Source organism: Leopardus geoffroyi, chromosome C2 (assembly GCF_018350155.1).
Source record: "Leopardus geoffroyi isolate Oge1 chromosome C2, O.geoffroyi_Oge1_pat1.0, whole genome shotgun sequence".
Taxonomy (NCBI): Eukaryota; Metazoa; Chordata; class Mammalia; order Carnivora; family Felidae; genus Leopardus; species Leopardus geoffroyi.
The window spans coordinates 51,282,190-51,308,490 of record NC_059333.1 but is presented as its reverse complement, the minus strand read 5'-3'; the positions used below and the strand labels follow the sequence as shown (position 1 = coordinate 51,308,490).

Below are 26,301 nucleotides of genomic sequence, written 5' to 3'. Positions count from 1 at the left end.
GAAATAATGAATGGTGTATGCATTATTTATTCAGGTATACAGAAATTTGTCAGGATTAAATTGAAATAGTAATTTTGTCATACAACAAGTAAATATTAATCATACAATTAAAAACTAAAGGCCAAATAAAATGAGTAAGATATCAGGGGTGTCTGGGTGGCTCAGTCGGTTAAGCGTCTGACTTCAGCTCAGGTCATGATCTCACAATTCATGGGTTTGAGCCCCGTGTTGGGCTCTGTGCTGACAGCTCGGAGCCTGGAGCCTGCTTCAGATTCTCTGTCTCCCTCTGTCTCTGTTCCTCTCCTGCTTGCACTCTCTCTCTCTCTTTCTCTCAAAAATAAATAAAGATTTAAAAAGTTAAAAAAATAAAAATAAAATGAGTAAGATGTCAGGTTCATACAAAAATATAAAACTGATGCAAACATCAAAAGGAATTGATTTTTGATGCTAGTACAGATGATCTGGATGCAGGTTTATGTGAACCATGATATTTTCATTACACCAAATGAGAGAAGAAAAATAAAATGAAGATACATGTTACTAAAAGGAAGATTCCTCATATGGCAATAGATGATGTCAATTCATCCCTGAGAGAATATGACATAGTAAGAGGGTGGTTGAGTTTAGAAGCATGAATCAGGAAAATGAGTGTGTATTTAGCAAATAATAATGATTTGTGAAACCCTGTTTAAGATTTGATATTCTATAAAAATATGTAAAACTGGGTAAGTTATTGAAAAAAATCACGTTACTTTGTTGTTGGTGGTGGTGGTGGTGATGTCACAGGCCAATCCATTTCAAATTTTTGAAATATTAATATTGTAATATTGATTAATTGTTTGATTTCGATTTATTTACTTTAAATGAAGACATTCTTTAAGCCATTGGAGTGAGAAGGTATTTAAAGTATATGCAAATATGAAGCAGTCCAAATGAATGGATAAATGAGGATGTAGTATATAAATGCAAAGGAGTATTATTCAGCCATAAAAAAGAAGGAAATCTTGCCACTTGCAACATGGATGGATGCAACATGGAAATCATATCATGTTTCATTCAATGTGGAATTTAAGAAACAAAACAAATGAACAAAGAAAAAAGAGAGAAACCAAGAAAGAGACTCTTAACTATAGACAACAAACTGATGGCTACCAGAAGGGAGGTTGGGAGGGGAATGAGTAAAATAGGTGATTAAGAGTACACTTGCCATGATGAGCACTGAATAATATATAGAACTGTTGAATCACTATGTTCTACACCTGAAGGTAATATAACACTGTATGGTGACTATGCTGGAATTAAAGTTGAAAACAAAAACAAAAACAAAACAAAACTTTTTTTAAAAGAAAGTATATGTAAAATTCTAAACATTTCTTTATTTGAGAGCATTAAGAAATGTAAAATCCAAATGCTTAATAGTGAAGGAGAACAAAATATGTGACCCCAAACTATGCCACTTTGGCATGTGGATTATTTTGAGCTCAAGGCAATTAAGACCCAGCCGATACAAGAAAAACTTTTGGCTAGATGGGTGATGGGTATTAAGGAGGACATTTTTTGTGATGAGCATTGGGTGCTCAACTGGGTATTGTATATAAATGATGAATCAGTGAATTCTACTTCTGAAATCAATATTGCACTGTATATTAACTAATTAAAATTTAAATGAAGAAAAAAAAGAAAACCTTTTACAAAGCACCTAAAATGATTTACAAGGGGGCCTGGCTCAGAGAGAGATATTACCAGAAATAATTTTGATCTGAATGACCTATCTGTATAACAGGGCAAACATCCAATTACTAAGCATTTGTTCTTATTGTCCTGTGAATTACCCTTTTCCCCTTTGAAGCCCCAGGCCTCTATCCCATTCCTTAGCTCAGGATGGCCTATATACCTCAACTGGCCAACTTGTCTTTTGGGTCTCATTTTCTTATGGAGTTCCAGTGCATATGTAATTGAGTTTGTTTTTCTCTTTTCAATCTGTCTTATGGAGGGTTAAGGAGACCTGGAGGGTAAAGGAGAAAATTTTCTTTTCCAATACTGGCAACCATGTGTAAAATATTGAAAGAGCAATTTCTTAAGAGTGGAGGTGTTTATGTTTATGTGCCTAGTGCAACTGTGAGAACAGTATTATACTACGTATGTGGCATTGTTCAATGAGTTCACTTTTACCAAAGAGAATAGAGCCTTTCTCTTGCCGGCAGAAGCACTCAGGATACAGACACATGGAAATGAAAAATGGAAAACAATAAATGTAAATAAAGTATTACGGTACCCTTTTTCTTGTTACTTTCTCACCCTTTTGCCATTGCACACTGATGACAAATGATGACTTCACTGCAGCAAGAGAGTTGCAATTGTTTTTCAAAAAGTCAGTCTGCCAGAGAGTAAATTTTTAAGTCACGAGTCAACAAACAGTTGAAGAGAAAAGATGTACGTACTGTTTCTCTGGTATAATAAACATGTCTAAACTATTTCACCGTTCTGGAGACTTTTCAGTACAATTTGTTTTTAAAGTTATAGTGAAGTAAGGCAATTCCTTTTTTAATGTCAGGAAACACTTCTGATGACTTGGAAATGGGCAAATAGAATTCTGGTGTCTTTGGAATGGTATGCTTGCATTGTTTAGTGGACTCACTGGAGATTATTCAGTCCCATAGGGGTGTATCATTATGTCTTCCACTAGCAACTGAACAACTCTGGAGATAGAAGTTAACTTGCAGAAAACCATAATGCTGACGGCAATGCAAGTGATTTTTTTCACGGTGATATGAAGGAAATGTGTCCTGTAGAGAATACAGATCTCTGTAATTAAACCCTCATTTGAACTGGTTTTAGTGTCTACTGGCTCACTCATTAATTAATGAGTTGACTAAAATCTTTGACAATTATTCATTTTATGTTTGTGTGTGAATCAAATTAATCTTTTTTTGAAAATTATACTTTATTGCTATTATTAAGTGAATTAATGGCTGGAAGAACCAGAAGGTAAGAAGTTAAACAGGGAAAATTGGTCTTAACATGTGTTCAGGTGCTTGGGTTGTCATTATGATACTGTTTTTGGCTCATAGCTGCTCCCTTCTCTCTGTGTTAAAGCAGTGAATGAGATTTTGTTTTCATTTAACTGATATAAGCCAGGCTTTTAAATTTTAGAATGCAGGCATATTCCCCTCTAGAGAGATTGAATTCACTTTATAAAGATTTAGAACTATTTACTTAGGTGCATATGGGGGATGAAGGAATTGGATAGGGTGGAGGTGCCAGAAACCTGGAAGAAAGTAAGAGAAAGAATGACTTCCTTGGGACAGAATCATGGCAATGCTCTCTTTAGTGCCTCCATCCTCTCTCATCAGCCTACTTTGTTTGTGGCTGCCAGAATAATTAAAGGAGTTGGGAAGTAGGTTCTGTTACTATCTTGCTTTTAAGCTTTGCTCTCAGGTTGATTAATGCTTTCTTTACACTTGCACTGGGCTGCTCTACATTTCCTTTGTAAGTAATGCTAATTAGGTTGAACAAGCAGCAAGTGCTTGCAGAGCTAGTGTTTAAGCCAGAATAACTCCTGGGAGATCATGATGCTTCCGGATGAAACTAAATGGAAAAAAAACAAGGATGTAAAAAGGCATTTTCATTTATCATTTTAGCAAATGTCAATTGAGAACCTACTATGTGTACTATGGCTATCTAAGGAAAGAGTATTCATGCAGTGTCCTGTAGGTGGCTGTCTTCTTTTACATTCGGAAAAGGCAAGGAGACTAGTGTGGCTGGAACTAAGGAATGAGGAGGAGAGTGGCAGATGAGTTCAGGGAAATAGAAGAAACACATATCATGTAGGATTTAGAAACTATATGTTAAGAACCTTTCTTTTTTTCCCCTGCCTTTAATTTAAATGGACGTCATTGGATGATTTTGAGTAGATCATTGTATGATCTGACATGCTTTTTAAAAGATAACTCCTACTATATTAAGAAAAACATCAAAAGTCACAGAAATTAGGACCCTTACAAAATGATAAGGGAGAGTTGACTGTGCCTTGGGTCAAGGTATTCTCAGAGGAAGTGGTGAGGAATGGTCAATGAGTTGGATGTATATATGAGAGATAAGAATCAGTGCTGTTTTTTTTTTTTTTGTTTGTTTGTTTGGCATAAAGAACTGGGGAAATGGAGCTGCCATTTACTGAATGAGACATAGATTTGTAAGACCTACTTTCTTAAGGGGTGAGTGGAATTAGCAATTTGATTTTTAGTGTATTGTCATTGCCTATTAGCATTGAAGTGAAAATGTTGAGATATAAGAGTCAAGTTCAAGGGTGAGCTGGTAATATTTAATGGGTTTTCTTTTAGTGATTTATAATTAACATTTACTAAGATGCACAGTTTTATTTTTTAATTTTTTTATTTTTTTTGAGAGAGAGAGAGAGAGAGCGAGCTTGTGTGTGAGAGGGACAGAGGGAGAGGGAGACAGGGAATCTTAAGCAGGCTCCACAGCCAGTGTGGAGCCCAGATACCTGACTTGGGGCTCGATCTCATGACCAAGAGATAATTACCTGCTGAAATCAAGAGTCAGACACTCAACACTCTGAGCCACCCAAGCACTCCTAAGATGCACAGTTTTTAACTTTGTTGAGTTTTGACAATTGTACATATCATGTAATCAACATCTATAACAAATTTTAGAAACTTTACATTATTCCAAAAAGTTCCTTAAGTAGATGATTGCCTGTACTAGCAGATTATTGTTCAAACCCCTTCTATCCCACCCTTGGAATAATTACTTTCTATCACCATGGACTGGTTTAGCCTATTCTACAACTTCATAAAAGTACAATTACACAATGTATATTATAAAATCTTTGATTTATTTGCTCAGCACAATGACTGGAAGATATTTTTATACCATAGCATTTATAAATCATATATGTATATGGAAACCTATTTATTGATCATAGGTCTCCAAGAAATATCTTAAATTTTGCTGTAAGAATGCTACATAAACAACAAATCCAAAAATTTATTAGCTTAAAACAAACATTTATTTTTTACCCAATGGTCAGTAGGCTGTCTGGGATTCTTCTTGGCTTAGTTTGACTAGGCTTGGGTTTAGGTCTGCTCCAGATGTTTGTGTGTTGGAGACCAAGGTGAAGTGGAGTAACTATGTGCTGCAGTCACAACCATTTCTTATGGTGGATCACAGGTGGGAAAGAAAGCCAGTAGAAACTTGGAACTGATGTATTTTCATGTCTTCCCACATCCCTTGGCTGAAGCAAGTTACTTGGCCAAGAGCAAAGTTAATGGAGTGGGGAAATTTAGGTCTTTGTCGGTGTTGGAGAGAAAGGCGAATGGAGAGTTGTGGAAAAATAATACAGCTTTACAGGTGAACAGAGTAAGAGATATCAGTCATATTTAAGGAGAAAATATTCAGCACAGAAGATAATGAGTGCTTGGTTTAATTGTGTGATATAGAAGAGACCCAAATACTGCTCTTGTGGCATTTAATCTAACATTGGACCATGTTACTGCTTTTGTTTCATTAATAACATTAGGCTTGCACAGTGAAAAGAAGGACATTGAGACCAAGATAAAGGACAAGACAGACTACACAAGCGTAAGTAAGGAATGGCAAAATGCCCCTTATCCCACCATTATCCTTAATATGCTTCTCAGTGTACTAGAACATTTGTATGCCTGAAAAGATAAGTAATAAGAAAAGTCTCACTTTTCTTTGGAAATTCTTGTTGAAGTTAGCACTGAAGGAGAAAAGGTAAATTTTACTAGAGATTAGGGTATTGTTTTTTCTAACCATATAAGGAAGACCATTTAAATGTGGAAGCAAAGACCCTACCTGTTTTTCCTTAAGATATATTTTTTTCAGTCGTTAGGCAGCCTGAAGGGAACACAGTAATGAGCACTTGTGCTAAGAGTATAAAGCTGTTTCAGTTTAAGGAGAGATTCCCATGGCTTTTGAAGTAATGTCGGGAGGAGGAGCAGTTAGGGAGGCAGTAATTATTAGTGACTGATGGCTGGAGACAAATGGTAACCATTTTCATTTAGGTACTAACAGAACATTAATGTCAATTCTAGAGGGAGAAAGGGAATATACAGAGCTGAAGATGTATAATGAACAAATTTGTGGTAAGAGTTAAAACAGGGGTAAATATAGCCTGACGAATCACGTTTTGAGGTCAGAGTCCTCCAAAAAGGAGAATTTATGTTATGCATTAGAGGAGAAAGTTGAAAAATTGGTTGGGGCCAGATTTTGGAAGGCCTTTAAAAGGCTAGAGTATTGAATTTGGACTATATATTGTACATAATAGGTTGTTACTCTATGTTTTAGAATACCTTAAGAATGCTAAAAGCAGTATTTTAAGGAAAATAATCTGAGAGTAGAGGTTGGAATTATTAAGCAGGTAAATTTGATATCAATCATAGCAAATTAGGAAAACATGACTAATCAATGTGTAAGTCACAGGGGTAGAAGCAGTGTGGGAAGCAATGGATAGTTTTGCGAAATATAAGTTTACAATTCATCAAGTATGGCAATTGATTAAAGATCAATGGTTAGGAAAAAGGTAAGTTAAAAAGAAATGATTGCCATGTTTGAGACTTAATTACTAAGAGGATGTTGATTCCACATGACTTTATAAGTGACGAAAGGTATTTGAGATCTATGCTATTTTGAGTCCATTTAACATTGTTTAAAGAGAATTTCTGTTAAGCCTGTTTAAAATTAGCTTTCATGTGCAGATGCATGTATGTATGCTGGAGAGGAGAGTGTGGGCTTTATAAAAAGTGATAAAGTAAATGGAATGCTTGTTTAGAGGCTATGAAGACACAGCAAGAAATAAAATAGATTTTTTTTTTACTCTATGAAACCTCTCCAAAACACTATAGAGCAAAATTTAGTGTACAGTAGAGCCATCTTGGAAACCATTCATGTCAATTTAGTCTCTAAATTATTATGCCTAACACAGTGTCTTGGTCATCATAAACACATTGTTGCCTTTATGGAGTGTTTTTCTTGCAGTAGCTCCAATGGTATAAATTGTAAGGATTTCTGTAAAGCATAGAGTGCTGTCCAAACTCAACTTATTTTCACCTTGATTTACATATGTGATAATATATGTGATGAATATCTTATCCAAGCATCTACAGGAATATTTTTTTGTTACAGATTTATTTCTGTTTGGGAGAGGAATAATTGCTTTTCATGATTCAGTTGATGGTTTATTGAACGCATTCTATTTGAGAACTACTAGATTAGTTGCTGGAGATACAGAGGTAGAAAAGGCATGTAGCTCAGAGTTTAGCATGGAAGTAAAAAGAATGAACACTTATAATAGAGTTTGTGAGACATGTTATGGTGGAATTATGCCCGGAGTGCTATGGCACTGCAGTGAAATGGTTCAGATTGAGGGTAGGGGATCAATGTTTGAAGGATGACTAGGAGTTAGATATAGCTAAAGTTGGAGGGAATGAAGAGTGGAGAATATTCTTAACATAGGAAACAGACTGCGTAAAGGAATAAGGGATGTTTTGAGAAATTCAAGTAGTTCACTCTGTCTGAACTGAAGAGTGAATATGATGCAATAGCAGAATGTAAAGAGTCTCATGGTACTTTGCCTGTGTTCATTCTCCATAAGTTCCCTGTGTATCAGGAACTCCAGTATCAAAATTAACAACTCAGGAAACAACAGATGTTGGTGAGGATGTGGAGAAAGGGGAACCCTCTGACACTGTTGGTAGGAATGCAAACTGGTGCAGCCATTCTGGAAAACAGTATGGAGGTTCCTCAAAAAATTAAAGCTAGAATTAGCCTACAACCCAACAATAGCACTACTAGGAACTTATCCAAAGGATACAGGAGTGCTGGTTCATAAGTACCCCACTGTTTATAGCAGCACTATCAACAATAGCCAGATTATGGAAAGAGTCCAAATGTCCATCAACTGGTGAATGGATAAAGAAGATGTGGTATATTTATGTAAGGGAATACTACTAAGCGATGAAAAAGAATGAAATCTTGCCATTTGCAACAACATGGATGGAACTGGAGGGTATTATGCTAAGTGAAATAAGTCAGTCAAAGAAAGACAGATACATGTTTTCACTCATATGTGGAATTTGAGAAACTTAAGACCATGGGGGAAGGGAAGGAAAAAAAAATAGTTACAGAGAGACTCTAAAATACAGAGAACAAACTGAGGGTAGATGGGGGTGGGGGAGTGAGGGGGCAGGGAAAATGGGTGATGGTCATTGAGGAGGGCACTTATTGGGATGGGCACAGGGTGTTGTATGTAAGTAATGAATCATGGAATCTACTCCTGAAAGCAAGACTACACTGTATACATGGTATGGTAGATAACTTGACAATTAGTTCTATTAAAAAAAAAGAGAAGTTCCAGTATCTCCTAGGATCTAATCTTGTTCACTAGAAAAATAGAGTTACTGGAAATCACAAAATACCAAATTTGGAAAGGAATGTTGAAAGTGTTATATTAAACTCATAATTTGCCAAATCTTTGAGTACATAAAATTAAAACTGCAGTTTCTAAATTAACAATTGAAATCAGGGATGCCTGGGTAGCTCAGTCGGTTAAGCATCCCTCTCTTGATTTCGGCTCAGGTCATGATCTTGCAGTTTGTGAGTTTGAGCCCTGTGTCAGGCTCTGCACTGATTGTGTGGAACCTGCTCAGGATTTTCTCTCCTTCTCTCTCTGCCCCTGCCCTGCTCATGATTTTTCTGTTTCTCTCAAAATAAATAAATAAACAATTTTTTGAATGTATAAAAATTGAAAATAGTAGTTCGAGTATGACTAGAACTAAGACTTCCTGATTTATTTTCAGTTTTCTTACTAAAGAACTAGTTGATAGTCTACTTTTCAATAAGATTTAGAACTAACTGTTGAATACCTTGTTTTATTTAAGTTTAAGTGCCAGCTACTGTGTAAAACCTCTTTTTAGAGTAAAATGTTAAAATACTCCGCTTTGTTCCAATTCCAATCGTTTTGTTAGAGAAGCTTGTTGATTCTCTTCTCATTCAATAGGCAGAGTTGATGGACACTATTGAGGCCTAATTATATTTGATGAATGTACCACATGTCTAAATCATTCTCTTATGATTGGGATGACCATATATTGGTATTCCCATAAAAGGCCCAATTTACTACTGTTGTTCTAAACATAATTACTAAGAGCTCCTATTTCATTCTCCAACAGCATCCAACTTTGGGCAATAAATTATACATTTATCTTCATAGTCAGATGAATCCTTTTATAATTGGCATAATGGTTTTGAAAAATTTCATCCAATACCATTTAAAGATATAAATAGAATTCAGTTATTCCATAACCAGGGTATGTGAACAATAAGAGATAGAGACATGTGATATAGACACTCTTATAACTGGACAAGGAAATCCCTTAACTTGCAGAGGCCAGGAAGATACACTCTTACTATTCTAGAACCAATTCAGGGGAGGTATGACCATAAGTTGTGTCTAGGACACTTCTAATAGAACATTCCGAAAGTCGATGTGGTCTTTGAACTTTCCAAGGGGCTTTTAAAGAATTGACTGATCTTCTATGCCTTGTTGTGAGCAATGTATATTTTCTTTTGTATCTTGGCTAAAATATCTCTTCCTGCCATTTCCCACACAGTGTGAGAAGGAACTTAACAGAGAGTGAAGATCCCTAGATAGCAATCTACTGCCAGTCTAACAGCCCCCACATAACAGTTATTTTTGCTTTGCCCATGGAGCTGCTCTGTGCTTAATGCCTCCTTGACTGAGGAGCCAAATTTAACCACCTCAGAGCCATGTGAATGTGAAAACTGTGAGTGTGCATCATTTCTGAGTGTCCTTATTCAGATACAAGAGATACTGAGCTGTTTTAAATCACCATTTCTTCTTTCCAGAAATGTGATTATGTCTGCTGGAAAAAAGGAAAGCAAACCCTCTCTGTTAGAGACTAGCCAGATATATGTCCTCATGTATGTTTAACAAAGTGGGAATGAAGAAAAATAAAATAACCAAGTGGAAACTCATATCCTTAATATGACAGAAAGGCTCTCAGCACCCTTTCAAGAACTTTTAAGCTTCGGTTAAAATTCTCTGGAGTGAGGCAACTTTAAACTCAGCAATATAGCAAACATATGTATTCAACAATAAATAATTCCACAGTAAAGGAATCTAGGAGTGGACTTATGGTAGGGATAGTAATAAATTTATATAGTTTAGAGCAAGCACTTTAAAAAAATGACACTTGAAAGGATTAGTACAGTGACTTATTTGATAATACATATTTGCCTAAAGGAGTCTTGGTGGGTTTGCTATAGATAAGAGAGAAAATTCAGTTATACTCAGCAACAACTCTTTCATTCCTAAAATCCATCTGCTCAAGTTTAAAAATTATTTTCCATTGAAGTATAATGAACATGACTATCTATATACATATTTTGCCAAACTTTCCCCAAAAATGTATTTGAAGATAAATCACAGTCCAATGCGTGAAGAATCATTTTGCTGAAATTTGCTAATGCTGATCAGCATAAATCTTCTTCTTCAACTAATGTCTGTCTCATCTATATTTAAATACGTTCAGCAATTAGAAATCAAGGCTATTTGATCACTATTGTAGATCTTTAAAGTTTTCTCTTTAAAGGAAATAAAAACATGAAGTGGTTTCACTAGTAGCAGACTGCACAGGCTAGCAAGATTGTCAATGATATTCTACTATTCAAAGTTCGTTCTTGACACCAGTTCTGTACTCCCACCCCCACATTGGCTTTATCATCTTGGCCTAGTGACCTGACCAACCAGGGTTATCTAGGACCTGTACATAGTCATATAATAGGTACACTGTCACTGGCACTCCTGGTCCCCAGCACAGCAGGGGAGAATATTCCACGTGTCTGGCACCAGGAAAGATGAGTTAACCCCATGAAAATCAAACTGTCACAGAAAGACTGGTAAATATCAGTTAGTGTGCTTCAGTGCAGTGGGACTTACAAAGAGCAGTGAGCAGTACATAGTTTCCTCTCCTCTTGTCATTTCATGGAATAGCAAGCTTCTGCTAGGGCACGCCTGGAAGTGCCATAACTTTGTATAAACCCTGGGGAGACCCTACACTTGACACACCCTTTCTATAGAATGTATTCCTTTTTATCAACTTTTTGAAGAGAATGGAGATTTGGACCACATAAGGCTTTTACTAGACAATGCAAAAGAATTTCCAAATCATATAATCCTCTATCCCTCCCTCCCTCCTTCTCTCTCACTCACTTTCTCTCTTGTGTGCATGCGCCCATATAAGTGCAGCCACTTTGTGTCTGGCACTGAACTAGATGATAGAAATAGAACATTTTGTGTACTGATAATTCAAAGGTCAGTAAGATGTAGTCTTCATCCTTAAAATAATGCTCAGTTTCTCATAAAGCACAAGGTAATATTTTGAAAGAGCAAGTTGACAGCTGACCCCTGTGCCCCAATAAAACTTTTCTGAATCCTTAATGTCTCAGGAAAAAATCAAAGTTTAACATATATATTATAAACTTATAGAATGTATAATTATATACTTATATAAATAAGTATAAATATGTATTTTACATATATATGAAAAAATACACACACACACACACACACACGTATTTTTTTCTTTGAATCACTATATTGTACACCTGAAACTAATACAACACTATATGTTAACTATACTGGATTTAAAATTTTAAAAATTAAAGTAAAAAGTATGTTTTTTTTTAAATTTTTTTTTCAACGTTTATTTATTTTGGGGACAGAGAGAGACAGAGCATGAATGGGGGAGGGGCAGAGAGAGAGGGAGACACAGAATCGGAAACAGGCTCCAGGCTCTGAGCCATCAGCCCAGAGCCTGACATGGGGCTCGAACTCACGGACCGCGAGATAGTGACCTGGCTGAAGTTGGACGCTTAACCGACTGCGCCATCCAGGCGCCCCAAAAAGTATGTTTTTAATGTTAGTCCTCTGCTGCCTTTCTCCTCATGACCATTTTTAAGAGACTTGTTCTGACTGGCAGGGCTCTTTCATTTCTCAGTACAAGGCGGGTGATTAGTTGGACATCAGGAACTCTGAATTTATCCCATGAAGTCATCATTCTTCTAAATCCAGAACAAAAAGAAACACATCTCTTGGCTGCCTTCAAGTCCAAAATAAGTAGTAAGATGTTACAACAATTTCTGTCAAGATCAAAATTTATGGGAATGAAAATTTGAATAATGAACTTTAAAATGGTTTTAAAAAATTAAATAATCTCCCTTTTTGCCGTACACGAGGTGATAAGTTTGCCTAATATGTCATAGCATTTTAAGCATAAAACATAACACCTAAAATGTGCAATAATGAAAATTTCACCCTTTTTTTCTTTCTTTCCTTTTCTTTCTTTCTTTCTTTCTTTCTTTCTTTCTTTCTTTCTTTCTTTCTTTCTTTCTTTCTTTCTTTCATGTTTATTTATTTGAGAGCAAGAGAGAGAAAGCAGGGGAGGGGGCGAGAGAGAGAGGGAGAGAGAATCCCAAGCAGGCTCTGTGCTGACAATGGGGCTCTAACTCATGAACTGTGAGATTATGACCTTAGTCGAAATTCAAGAGTCTGATACTCAACCGACTGAGCCACCCAGATGCCCCTAAAATGTCATAGTTCTTTCTATCTGTCCCTGAAAATCACCCTATTGTATCAGTACCTTGCAATCCTGAATTTTTACTCTGCTAATTTCTTTAAAAATGTGTAACTGCCTTTTGATTTTAAGAACTACCTCAAGTTGCCCATTTCAAGATTCTCTGTTAAGATGAAAGGCAGACATCTCTTTCTCAAAATGTGTACATTTAACTTCTGATTTACTTCTTCTATTTAGATAATTATATTTATTTCTATTTGCACATTTATGCACAATGAAGCCATATAATAAAGAGTAAAGTTTTTCTCTTTAGAAGGGGACATCTGCCAGATACTCTGAAGCTCACTAGTAGGCTAGGATTTAGTCATATGAGAAATAGGAAAAAGATCAATTCATATACAAGTCATCCATGAAAATCGCTTCATTGCCACATAGCTGGAATCCTGCTCAGAATTCCATAACTTGGTAGATATTGGGAACATCCTGCCTGATAACTGAATATCACTATATTTCTTGAATAGTGTTCCAATGAGACATATACACATGGGGGTCTTTTATAGTGAAATTGAAAACACAGTTTTTCTCTAATAAGCTGTGGTATGACATCCTTTTTTTTAGAATAAACATAAAGGAAGATAGAGGAGGCAAGAACCATCATGTATCCCATACACATTCTGTCTGCTGACCCTGCATTATTGACCTATCGTGTAAAAATGCACTGAACTTCAGCATGTGCTGACGTATTGTGTCATTTACACCAGAGCCACCTGGTGGCTTGCAAACATTCAGATTTTTAGTTCTCCAGACAGTGTTCCCCATATTACAACAGAATCTTCATCATTCTACAGCGTGAGAATTGCTTCTCTAAACAGCTACAGCCCCCTGGGTGGTTAGCATCTTGAATCACACCTGGAAATGACTATGTAGCTGGTCCATAAGGAATCAACAGCAGATGTCCTGCACTGTGTGCAGATGAAGCTCTTTCCAAACCTAGGACTAAGAAGTATGTTTCTTTCATTTATTATGCTTTCATTGCATAGTGCCAGGAACAGTATGTTAGTCAGCAGATGGAGAGCTAGATCATCCCTGCCTTATTTATTATCAATAGTTTCCTATATCCTTAGAGGAATGTACAACTGTTGCACTGCTTAGAACAAAAAGAAAATTATATCATAAAATTAGTATTAAAATCAAACATCTCATCTCTTCACTCCTCTTTAGGGAATGTTCAGTGAATGATTTATAGGCACTTATGTAATGACTTTATGACTGTTTATAGAATTGGCTATTCAGAGCATAATTCTTCTGGTCCTATATTGTACATTATAGAGTTTAATTAAAAGTGTATCTGCTTCACTATGTAGTAAATGATGCATGCACATTACTCCACAGGACATACATATTTCATGTTATAATTATGCATTTCACAATCTAAAGTGTGCATTTAATTATATAGAAAAGTTGTACAATTTCAAACTTGGTAAACACAGATTGAAATGGTAAACATGATTGTTTTAGAAATGAATGAGGGAAATGTGGAAACAGGTTATTTTGAAGAATTCATATTTGAAAATTAACCCCTCTCTATATAATATACATATAATATATAATCCAAAACACCATATATGCCTTGTATTTGTATCAACACAATAGAATGTTTTAGTGTTGATAGAATGGCCAAGCTGATGATCTTGAAGTTCATAATTCTTTTTTCTTCTTCTTCTTCTTTTTTTTTTTTTTTTTTTTTTTTACAAATCCAAAGGCATTTTCTGTGAAGAGACAAATATCTTAAGTTCTTGAAGTTTGACTAAAATACTCTCAGATTTGCTTTCCATTAGCCCTTCCCTTTTGGGCCTTCTTAGGTGTTGAGTTATTACTGTCACCATCACCCTATTTAAACCCGATCTCTGGGCTAAACCTGGAACCTTCTAGTTTTAAGCAGTGTGCTCTGAAATGGACTCTTTACCTCTCCCAGGCTCAGGCACATTTGAGTGTCCCCTCCACATGAGTACACCTTGTAGAATGTGTTTCTGTGAACATGGTCCTGGTAGAACACCTACTTTTATTTTATTTCAGACCGAAATGTTACAGGTCAGCTTCTAGTCTGATCATTGCACCATGGGACATGACTTTTGTTGTTGTTGCTACTTTTAATATTTCTTTTGTTTTGACTCTCAGCAGTTTAGCAATGATTTGCTTATGTATGAGCTTTATTTATCCAGCTTTGAGTTCATAGAACATTTAGAATTTGTGCCTTGCTATGTCTCCTCAGTATTGGAAAGCAGCCATTATGGTTTTTAAAAATGAGAATTATGGCAAAGAATCAGATACTACATAAAGAAACAAATAGAAGTTCTAGAAATAAAAATTTAATGATTGACTAATAGAACAGATAAATTCAAGGGAAGATTAGACAAGTTAAAGAGAGGATTTAGTAAGTGTGTCAAAGTTCAAAGAAAGCATTCAGAATGGTGAAAGGGAGACAAAATGAAAGAAATTCAGTAGAGATAAACAGATACAAATGGAAAATTTAACATACATCCATTTGGAATCTCAAAAAAGAAGAGAGAAACAGGCATTTTCACAGGTACAGGTAACATCAAAAGCACTGCTAAGTTTCTTAGACTCTCAGCTTCCTCTTTCAAAAGGCTCATGTATCCTAGGGGAAAAGTGACCTCCAAATGCCATTAACAGAATCCTGTTTTATATGATTTTTTTTCATATAAAAATGAATTTTAGACCAGTCAGAGAAGCCAGGCCTCCAGGATCAAAGTTTCCTAATAAGTAAAGTGGTAGTGGGGCGGGCCTTGCATTCTGTTAGGTTTTACCCTTGAGACATTTAACAATTATTTAAGCTTAGAAGGCAAGAGGCCAATAAGGTCAGCAGAAAATAGGTGGAAAGCTCAGTCAAGAAGGTAATGAAATCTCTCAGGGCTGGCGAGTCGGCAATTGGAATTAAGGCCTGCCAGGTAGGAAGAATCCCTTTTGGAACCAAAATAGGTAGATCAAACTTGACAAAGTTTGTAACCTCTCTCATCTGGAATTAGCTTAGAATTTAAGTGGAGTAAGGTGATTCACTCCAGCTGTAGCTCCTTGGAAAGGATTTTGTGAATCACCTATGGAGAAGATAATCATAATCCAAAGCCTCAACAATTTTTATGTTAAAAAAAAAAAAAAAACCAGACCAACATTCACTAATAAATTAGCAAGCAAAAAGAGGAAGGAAGGGAGGGGAAGAAGAAGGGGGGGGGAGGGAGAGGAGCAAGAGAGAGAGAGAGGGAGAGAGGGAGAGAGAGAGAGAGAGACCAAGAAAGAAAAAAAGACAACGAAAAGAGATCTAAGAGGTGATCCACGTATTGGAGTTACTAGACTTGTGCATTGAAATAACTATGATTAATGTGTTCAGAATGAAAAATCTCACCAGAGAACTAGCATTTGTAAAGAAAAAAATATAGTTGAAACCTCCAAATGCTAGCTGCCTAAAAGAAAACCAATTTAAATGTAAAGACACAAACAGGTTAAATATAAAATGATAGGTAAAGGTATCCTATGGTGATACAACTAAAAAGAAAGCTGGAATGGTTATATTTATTGTATTTTTTATTTTTTGAAGGAGAGAGAGACAGAGCATGAGCAGGGGAAGAGCAGAGAGAGAGGGAGACACAGAAGCAGGCTCCAAGCTCTGAGCTGTCAGCACAGAACCAGATGCAGGGCTCAAACACACAAACTGTGAGATCATGACCTGAGCCGAAGTTGGATGCTTAACCGACTGAGCTACCCAGGCTCCCCAAATGGTTACATTTATTTTAAACAGCAGACCAAATATTACCAGGCATAAACAGGGTCAGTTTATAAATATATAGAAATCATGAGGCACATAATACTTCTAAACATTTATGAATTGAGTAATGTAACTTAAAAATGTATGAAACAAAAACCTATATAACTGCAAGGAGAAATAGGCAAATTCATAATTGTTATGAGAGATTTCAGAACCTCTCATTCAATGACTTAAAGAGAAAATCAGGAAAGATATAGAAGTCTCAGAGAATACTATCAACAATAGTTATAATTTGTTATAATTATAATTTATTACAAATTATACAATAGTTATAATTTGTTATAATTATGTATAATATATTTTATATATATATATTTATATATATATATATATATATATATCATATACTCCACTCTATGTTCTGACAGCAGAGTTGCTGTAATAAGTATGCCACACGTATTAAAATAATGATAAAAATAAAGCCTAATGTTTTCCATTTCATGAATCAACATATTAACTTCTGTTCATCTATATATATGTTATATATATATATATATATAAAATTATATATGTTACAAATTATATATATGTTACAAATCAACAATAGTTATAATTTGTTATAATTATAATTTGTAGCAAATTATAATGTGTTATAATTTGACATTTATAAAACAATTCATCCAACAATGCAGAATACTCATGGTTTACAAATGCAGTAATGTTTACCAAGAAAGATTTATTTTCTGGGCCATAAAACAAGTCTTAATAGGTTTTTAAGTATTTTGATTGTACAAAGTATCTTCTTTGACTACAGTGGAGTCAGATTAGATACCAATAATAAAAAAATACATAGAATATCTTCAAATATTTACAGACTAAATGACATTTTTATAAATAATGTAGGTACAACAAAGAAATAAAATTGAGATTAAAAATCATTGCAAACGAATGGCAGTGAAAGCATGACATACGAAAATCTGTAGTATGCTGCTAGAACTTAGAGGGGAATTTATGGCACTAAATGGCTAAATTAGAAAATAAGAAAGATCTCAAATCAATGACCTCATCTTCGACCTTCAAAAACTAGAAAAAAGTTAGTATAAAAAAGTAGAATATGGGAATAATAGGAAACATATATTAATGAAATAGAAAAGAGCCAAACAGTAGAGAAAAAAAATCAATGAAACAATGAAACCAAAAGCTAGTTCATTGAGAACAAGAAAATTGACAATTGCCCAGCCAGACCAATCAGAAAAAAAAAAAAAATGAAGTCATAAACTATAAGAAATGAAAATGAGAAAGTTAACATTGCTACAGGTTTTACAGATATTTAAGGTGTAATAAAGGATTAGTATGAAAACTTTTATAGCAATACAATCACAAACTTGGATAAAATGGAAAAATCACCTGAAAGAGAAAAATTAACCAAAGCTTGCTAAAGAAGAAATATATAACCTAAAGGACTATCAAAGAAATTAAAATTTTATTTAAAAACCCCTCACAAAGAAAACTTCAGGCCCATATGTTTTTCCTGGGAGATCATATATAACATTTAAGAAAGAAATATTACCAATTCTACATAATTCTTACAGAAAATTGAATACGAAACTCCTCCCAACTCATTCTACAAAGCTGGAATTAGTATAAAATCGTTATAGACAAAGACATAATAAGAAGTCTACGTGACAGTCTCTCTCATGAACATAGATGCAAACAAACTTGTCACAATTATAGCAAATCATAAAACTTGGCTAAATGGTGTTTAAGGAAATCAGTGTTGGATTAATATTTGACAGAATCAAGTCATGTTATTCATATATCTCAATAGACATTGAAAGGACAACAAAATTTAATGTCCATTTCGACAAAAATTTCTCAGCAAACTAACACTACACCCAAACTTTCTCAGCCTCAGGAAGGGCATGTACAAAGAAATCTATTACTTACATCATATTTAATAATAAAATACTGACTAAGCTATGATAAGGAAGAACAAAGATATTCACTCTTAGTACTTCTGTTCAACATTTGACTGAAGTTCCAGCCAGTGCAAGTAAATAAGGCAAGTAAAATTGATTTTAAAAATCATACTGAAAATAATAAATTAAAATTGAATGGGGTGATCCTTCAATGTGTGCAGATGAAAGGGTTGTCTCTGTAACAAAAAAAAATGTGATGAAATCTACAAAAGAGCTACTATAACTGTTTGACCCCAGACCAATATGGAAAATCAGCTTTACTTCATATTATAGCACAAATTCAGTTTTACGTTTTAGTAACAATCAGAAATTGAAATAAAAAGAACCATAACATTTACAATAGCCTTAAAAATTTGAAATACCATGATCTAAATCAGTGTGAAGATGTGTGTGACCTGAACACTGAAAACTATAAAACATGACTAAAAGAAATTAAGGACCTAAATAAATGGAGAAATGTGTTATGTATTTAGTATATAGTCATGTATCTATATTTATGTCTCTATATAGTATCTATGTATTAGAAACCAAATTATAGTTAAGCTGTTAATTCTCCCCCAGACTGATCTATATATTCAATGTAATCTCAATCAAAATGACAACAGACTTTTATGAAAAATGATGATTAGACTTCCTACGGACCTTTGAATACTCAAATCATTTCACAAAAGAAGAGTTAGAAAACTTATCCTGTCTGGCATCAAGACTTGCTATAAAGCTATGTTACTGAGGGAGGTATTGGCATCAAGACCAACAAATAGATCAATGGCATAAAATAGAGAAAGGAGAAATAGGCCTGCACATAAAAGGAAAATAATTTTGGAGAAAGGTATAAAGACAGACCAGTTGATAAATAATAATGTTTCCAATAAAATGGTCCTATTATAAAATGGATATGCATATGCAAAGTATAAACCAATTCTCTCATACCTAAAAATTAATGTATAATTACTTCTATTCAAAATATGTAAAGAACATTCCAAACCCAGTAGTGTGAAAGCAAAGAAACTGTAAAGTAGCAAAAGAAAAGTACTTCCTTAACCTAAGAAGGGGCAATTTTATACAATATGCAGTTATGATCATACTTAAAGGTAAGACAATAAATGCTTTCCCCTAAGTATGGGGCAAGAAAAATGTGTCCTTTTGTAGCTCTCCTATTAACATAGTGAAGTAACTGGTGCCTACAATATGTCCATAAAAATAAAGTCAGACTGATTGAAAAGGAACAAATAAAATTACCAGTAGCCATTAATGAACTAATTGTCTATATAGAACACTAAAGAATTGACAAAAAAAATCTGGTAATAAGTGAGTTTGGGAAGATTGCAAGGATTTAGAAAGTACACAAAAGTCAGTAATATTCCTTTATGAATGCATGGAATTAAATACTGATTACAGCAAAAAATTGAAGTATTTAGGTATAAATCTAACAATATATCTGCATAATGTGCAAACTAATAAGTACAAAACATTGATGGGAAAAATCAAAGATCTAAATAAATGGAGTGATATATTCTATCCATATATCGAAGACTAAGGATGGTTAAGGCATTAATTTTCCCCATCTTAACCTATAGATTTAACATAATCCCAATGAAAATTTCAGCTAGTTTTTTTTTTTTTTTTGGTAAATATCAAGAAATTGATTTTAAAAGCTATTCAGAAAAGAAAGGAACTAGATAAAAAAAATTCTGAAAAAACAAAGTTGAAGGATCACCCCATTCAATTTTAACGTATTATAAAGCTGTAATAATATAGGCAATGTAGTATTGGTGAAAGGGTAAGCAAATATTTCAATGGTACAGATGAGAAAGCTCAGAAATAGACCCACTCAAATATAGTTACCTAATTATTATTATTATTTAATATTTTTAATATTCAGAAGTAATTTAAAGGATGAAGAATAGGTGTTTTTCAGTGAATAATGCTAAGGCAAATGCGCATCCGTATGCAATAAAGAAAACTGAACCTTGACACATGTCACATCTACAAAAATTAATATAAAATGGTTCATCAATCCAAATGTAAAACATAAATCAGTGAAAATTCTAAAAGTAAGCATAGAAGAAAATTTACTGAACTTGATTTAAGCAAATATTTCTTGTTTATGATACCAAAACTATGATCCATAAAGAAAATAAGACTATCAAAATTAAGAACTTCTGGACTTTGAAGAACGTGATTAGAAGAATGGAAAGACAAGCCATAACCTGGGAGACAATATTTTTAAAAAATTTTTTTTGAAGTTTTTATTTATTTTTGAGAGACAGAGACACAAGGCAGTGCAAATGGGGGAGGGGCAGAGAGAGAGGGAGACACAGAATCTGAAGCAGGCTCCAGGCTCTGAGCTGACAGCACAGAGCCTGACGTGGGGCTTGAACTCATGAACCGTGAGATCATGACCTGAGCTGAAGTCAGATGCTCAACCAACTGAGCCACCCACGTGCCCCTGGGAGACAGTATTTGAACCCATGTATTTAATAAGGAACTTTTATCCTTAATCCATAAGGAAATCTCAAAACTCAGTAAGAAGAAAACAAATTAGGCAAAATATTTGAATAGAAATATGGCCAAACAAAATATATGGATATTAAGTTAGCATATGAAATGATATTCAACATCAGTAGTCATTAGGGAAGTACCAAATGCTATCATATCTTTATATAATCTATTAGAATGAATAAAGTTAAAATGACCATGCTAAGTATTAGGATGCAAAGAAAATATAACTCTTGTACCTTTTGATAAGAATGTTAATGGTGCAGTGTCTTTCAAAATAGTTTGGCAGTTTCTAAAAAGTAAAATATATCTTTTATTCCCCTATCATCCAGCGTTCTTCCTTCTAGATATTAACTGAAGAGAAATGAAAACACTTGTCCATACAAAAACATGTGCACCAATGTTCATAACAGCTTTATTGGTAGTAGCCAAAAATTAGAAACAGCCCTGATGTTCATATGGTGAATGGATGAAAAATTTTGGCATACCAACACAATGGAATACTTTAGCATTAGAAACGAAATGACTATTGATACATGTAAAAACATGGATAAATATCAACATAATTATGCTGAGTTAAAGAAACCAGGCAAAAAGATTCATATTGTATTGTTCAATTTATATGAAATTGCAGGAAAATAAAAACCTGTAGTGACAGAAAGTGTGGATCAGTGATTATCTGAGGGCAGAGATGGATGCAAGGAAAGAGTATCAAAAAAGGGAACTAAGTATGTAGCTCTATTTAGGCAGGGGATGTGTATGTTCATTATCTTTGTCATAGTCATGATTTCATATGTATATGCATACAACGTAACTTGAACGCTTTTAAGATACGAAATTTATGCCAGTTAAACTGCTATATATATAAAATTTTAGGAAATGTTGAAAATAGGCAAAATGGTGTTAGCTGGAGGGAAATGTGTTTTTATGTTGCTGAGAATGAAGCAGCATGGAATCCAAAGTTGATTATGGAGCATGGAGTTTAATTTAAGGAGAGAAATGTTAAAGAAGGCAAAGTAAAATTAAATTTAGAGCAAAAGTAGGATTATTACCAAATGAAGAAAAATTATTTTAAAGTAAGCAATGATAGGGGTATGTGGATACAAGTGGATTAAATTTTAGGGATGGCAAGTGAGAACATTCTACGCTACAGTGAAATCAGTTGACTTGTGAAGTTAGGAAACTCTGAGAGAAGAGGAAAGCTATAACATAGTTTTCTTACAGGAAAGGAAGGAAAATTACTGCATGCTAATTGTGACGTTAATAGAAATTTATACATTATGTCATGGGAGGAAAATACTGGAGGGAATGCAGAAAACCTCAGGATAGAAGAGCTATGTATCCTAAAATGTGAAAAGGGTTCTAAAGCTACCAGCATATAATGAAGACCGTATTCCTTTAAATATCATTTAAAGTGCAGTAAGTAGTTTGACCAAGATTAGACTATTATTTTTTTCCTTATATTATTGGGTAGAACTAGATGAACAGAAGTTAATATGTTGGTTCATGAAATAGGAATCATTAGGCTTTATTTTTATCATTATTTTAATAAGTGTGGCATACTTATTACAGCAACTCTGCTGTCGGAACATAGAGTGGAGTAAGATGGACAGGTGTGTAAGACATTCCTGTGAATCATTAAGGCTAAACATTTTAAGTGTGCGTGCATACTATAACTGGCATCAATATTCATAACAGGGGCTATTTGCAGCATGGCAGTAAAATCAGAACATTAATGATTATCCTAAGGCTCTTACTATCACAGGAAGGAGAACACTGTAATCTACAAACCAGAGTTTATTTTTAGAGAATAATGAAAAATAACAAAATAGAACCAGGAAGAATCCAAGCTTAGCTGAGTGCTAGTTTTCTCTCAATTTCCATTCTTCTCTTAGTAATAGAGTTTGGATAAGCCTGTGGTCACTCAGCTAAATGCTCATATCTTGCTCTTTATTATTCCTAGATGTGGTTATGTAAATCAATTTTGGCCACTCAGATTCATATGATTGAATGGTTTCTATCATTCTAGGATTTTTACATAAAAGGATTAGTTATTCCCTACTCTAGTCCTTTCTCCTGTCCACTAGTAGAAAGATGATAGAAACTAGAATAGCACATCTGACCCAGAGAATGGTAAGAATGTCAGAGCAGCTGAAACAGCCCCAGTATGCTTAACTTTCTACACTTACTCATTTCTACCTCATTTAAGCCATCTTAAGCCATTATATTTTGTGGTTTTCTTATTAGGGCAATTTATCAAAATCCTCCCAGAAAACTGCTTAAGATACGATATCATAATAGCTCCCATTTATCGAGAAGTTATAATAAGCTAGTATATCCTAAATAACCCTATAGGCTTTAGAGAGAATAATGAGGCTAGGAGAAGATAAGCTGTATGCCCAAGTTTTAGCATCTAATAGGTTGTAAATATGGATTGGAATTAGAACTCAGATTTCAGGGGTCCTACTAAGATCTCAGGGGTCCATAACATTCATTATGTTATAGAGTCTTTTCAAGTGAAGAAACAATAACCTCACAGAAACAGTAAACAGGCAATTTGGAAGTTGTAAAAATGAAGTTAGGATCACGGAGTACACATCTTTGCATTCCTAGAATTTCTGAGACATTGAAGAAATGCTTTAAGCTATTTTAAGTTATTCAGTGGAAAGAAATTTACCTTTTCAGTGTTAGACAAGAAAAGTAGCTGAATGACCTTCTAGTACATGTCAATGATGAAAACCAATTCAAAGGTCTATCAAAGAAAAAATAAAATTTGTGGAATAAAACCAAAACAATAAGCCTTTTGTGTTTCCAGAATAAAAATAGCAGACTCAGGATGGAAGTCTATTTACTACAGGGCTTATTGCTATTGTCTATTTAATAAGGAAAATTTACTGATAATTTATAATCATTAACACCTACTGAATCAATCATGTAACACAATTATAAAGTGCTTCAGAAGCATGTACCCTTCAGGGAGCGTTTGATGGCTGAATGGATTGTTAAAAGTGTGTCTTTTAAACAGCGAACTAAGACTGCCATATGTAAAGATTTAGTAGTTCAGAGGCCACGAAGCAACAACAGCACATTCATCCAGCTCTCACAGGAGGATTGTGGTTCCTCAGAGATGAGACCAGTGTGGCCTGCCCTGTTTAGGAGCACTGGATATAGTGAGACTTCTAAGGGTCCACACTTCACGGGAGTGGCACACAGATGAGAAAACTGCATTTGTCAGGTTATTGCTTACAGCCAAATGGTAGCTTACCAATTGCTGCCAGGACTCAGGAGAGTGATCCAGCAGCTGCTTCTATATGCCAGAGTACACTTCATGAAAGGACAGATCCCATGTTGCAAAATAGGCGGATTCCCAGAATGCCTGTAAAACTCTGATAAGCCTAACTTTTTCCCTTATAGTCTAAGGACATGTAGTGAAGCAGACATAGATTGTTTTCTTTTTTAAATTTTATTTTATTTTATTTTAATTCATTTTATTTCTTTTTTATTTTATTTATTTTGTAAGAGCATGTGGGCTCAAGGAGGCCACTGATTGAACCAAATAATGACTTAGAAAGATGAAATTTCAGGGGTGCCTGGGTGGCGCAGTCGGTTAAGCGTCCGACTTCAGCCAGGTCACGATCTCGCGGTCCATGAGTTCGAGCCCCGCGTCAGGCTCTGGGTTGATGGCTCAGAGCCTGGAGCCTGTTTCCGATTCTGTGTCTCCCTCTCTCTCTGCCCCTCCCCCGTTCATACTCTGTCTCTCTCTGTCCCCAAAATAAATAAATGTTGAAAAAAGAAAGATGAAATTTCAGAATAAGTTATTGAAATCAAGCTTAATGATTTTATTAAAATATTGCATCAGGGAAAAAAAAAAAAGAAAGTTAAAATGTTTCCCCTATTGCATTTGCTTCACAGTAATATAATTTACTTTTCAGCTAGTTGTCTTTTCTTGTAAGTTAGATCTTACATTTGACACCTAAAAATCCCCCCCCCCCCAACGTAAACTTGGTGCTATTACATGCTGGAAATTGCATCCATCAAAAACACTGAATGAAAAACAAATAACCATCATTAAAAAACAATAAGAGGCATGTGTAGTCAAGCAACAGATTATTACAATACAATCTCCCATGATCTCCTCTCCCGCATAAACACATAGCTGTTTCCTCCAGCATATTGTCCTACTCAGCTAAACTGGGAATTACAACTCATGGATAAGACCACATGTTAAGGATAGCACTTTCCCTTGGAGCAAGGTAAATATGCACTACAAGAATTTTGCTCTTTGCCCACACATATACTACCCCATATGTGATATTCTACCGAGTATTTATAAATACGTGCCTTTAAATATATGCATTTATATATACTGACAAGTGAGAAAAAGAACTTTCAGAGTACAAATGTTGCTGAAGCTTGCCTATATTTTCAAAAGATCTTTTGGACATTAACAAAGTTCAGAAGCTATTTATTGAGCAACTTCTTATGTGGTTAGCAAGGCAGACATGATTTCCTATCCTAGAGTTTAGAGTCTTGTCAAAAAACATCTTAACCAAATACTTAGCTGTATGTCAATTACTTGAGTTCAGAGATTGTTTTGTGTACTGTATATGCAGCAATCTAGAGCAGTGCCGGATACCCATTGAGCACACAGTAAGTACTTAAGAATGACTCCCATCTACTTGAGTTCTGTGAAGTACTTCAGTTCAGTGTAACCTAATCTGTGTGGTCAGGAAAGACTTTCCTGCAGAAAGAACACTAACATTCAAATCTAAAAGTTAAGAAGTTAGCTAGGTGAAGAAAGATGAGAGACAATCCAAACAGAACATTATGGGATAGTTTCTACAATGTAAGCAGGATGTTGTGTTCAGATAAACAGAAGAGTTCTTACAAGAGAAGGCAAAATGGGGAGTGGTGTGAGAAGATAGGTGAGCCACATATGACGTAAAATGCTTATAGGCCACCATAGAGATTGGGTATTTTATGTAAAGGACAGTGGAAAGTCATTGGAGGATTTTAAGCAGGGAAGTATGTGTTCATTCATCTATTTATTTTCATTAATTCATTCATTATTTTACTCATTTATTTCTCAAAACTGTTTCATATTAGGGTAAATAATTTTGACCCACAGATCCAATCCTCCATACCTAATTCTGTAATCTTAGAGGAATCAAATGTTTCTTATGTCAGTTTTATCATTCATAAAATATTTTTTGAAGTTTAAATAGGTAATATCCTCTTATCTAAAAGCCTACATCTCAATAAGAGCTAAGTGGTTTCTTATAGACCCAAAACTTAAGCTTTGGCAAGCAATAGACACCTTCCCTTAGTGAGCAGAAAAATCATAAATAAGGAAGAAACACCTACTTACTGAAATTCTGCCCAAGATGATAAACTGTTGTTTTAG

General features: G+C 34.7%; 1 pseudogene; it reads left to right on the top strand.

Annotated features, from left to right (window-relative positions):
* LOC123610322 overlaps positions 1–26,301 on the top strand; it is a 110,138-nt pseudogene that overhangs the window by 13,891 nt on the left and 69,946 nt on the right.